Below are 1686 nucleotides of genomic sequence, written 5' to 3'. Positions count from 1 at the left end.
TCTTATTTAGACAAAAGGGGGAGATGTAGAGAGACCCCGCCTTTTGGGGCGGGACAGCCTCGGGCGAATGTTTTTACTAATTAATTGGGACGCGCAGAAGCTGGAGCCGCTTCCTGTTTCCGGTTTACGGTGGATCGATGAACTCCGGGTGTGTGAGTGTGCTTTTATATTAAAATTGTATCTTCTTGTACCCACTGGCCTGGATTAATTAAATTCGCCTTCAGGCAGGCTTTATGTTAAGGTCTTTTATCCATTTGGACTTGAGTTTTGTGTACAGTGATAGATATGGGTCTATTTTCATTCTTCTACATGTTGATATCCAGTTATGTCAGCACCATTTGTTAAATATGCTTTTCTTTTTTCCATTTGACATTTTTTTGCTTCTTTGTCAATGTGGTTTTTGTGCTTAAAAACCCACCCTAAGAAAGGCTTGGGACTGCACTTAGATCTCAGATGCTGGAAGCAAAGACCTGTATTTTGAGAGCTGTATTTTGTTTATAGTCATCTTAAGTCCACAAGTTAAGTAAAATATTCACCTCTGTCACCTCTGCAGGGCTACTTCTGGACCTAAAAAATTAACCTAATATCTTATGTCCTTGTGAGACCTGCAGGCTCCAGGCTTTAGAAGCAATTACCATTTCCTTTGTTAGTTAATATCTCTTTCTCTCAGCCAGAGACACTTCTAGACCTGTTGAACTTTTCCACATTGGGTTTCATAGTCTAAGTTGATAAGGACGACTGACAAGGTCTCTTCCTCAAGAGGGCACCAGATCTCATTACAGATGGTTGTGAGCCACCATGTGGTTGAGCTCTTAGCCATTTAGCCATCTCTCCAGTCTGATGGAAGAAATCTCCATAAATCCATATCTATTTGTTTCCTGGTGATCAAAAGTGAACTAGACAATGAGAGATGCCGGACATCACTGCAGGTCTCTTCCTGCTAAATCTGGTTCATGGATTAATTCCTGGGCTGCTTGATGTGACTGAAATTTGTATTCCTGAAATTCTCTGGAGGTGCTTTCCTCCCACCAACATTTGCATTCCTGGTTGTGGTGGTTTGAATGGGACTAGCCCCCAGAGGTTCATAGATTTGAATGTTTGGTCACCAGTGGCACTATTCAGAGGTGTGGCCTTGTTGGAGGGAGTGTGTCACTAGCAGTGGGCTTTGAGGGTTCAAATGCTCAAGCCAGGTCCAGTGTCTCTGCTCTCTTGCTGCTGTCTGTGGCATCCTGATGTAGGGCTCTCAGCTATCTCTCCAGCACCATCTCTGTCTGCATGCCACTGTGCTTCCCACCATAACAATAATGGACTAAACCTCTGAAACTGTAAGCCATCCCCAATTAAATGCTTTCCTTTATAAGAGTTGCCATTGCCAGGGTGTCTCTTCACAGTGATAGAAAACTAAGACTAGCCTTTGTTCCTATAGCCTGCCTGCACCAAGCAAGGTAGGCTCTTTGTTTATGAGCTACGCATCCAGCAAGTAGACCTGATCTTTTGGCGCCAGGGGAGCCAACATTGGGGTGAGTGTCTGACCCCATGGGGGCAGCCCGGGACAGGGAACTCAGAAGTTCCTCAACCCCCTATCCTTCCTGGGCTCTCTGCAGGGCCTCTACTCCCTGCATACTGCATCTTTCTTCCTATCTCACCCACCATTCATCCAGAACCCTCCCCACTTCGGCCTCACTG

The sequence above is a fragment of the Microtus ochrogaster genome, chromosome 17 (genome assembly GCF_000317375.1).
Source record: "Microtus ochrogaster isolate Prairie Vole_2 chromosome 17, MicOch1.0, whole genome shotgun sequence".
Lineage (NCBI taxonomy): Eukaryota > Metazoa > Chordata > Mammalia > Rodentia > Cricetidae > Microtus > Microtus ochrogaster.
This window is presented reverse-complemented; position numbering follows the sequence as displayed.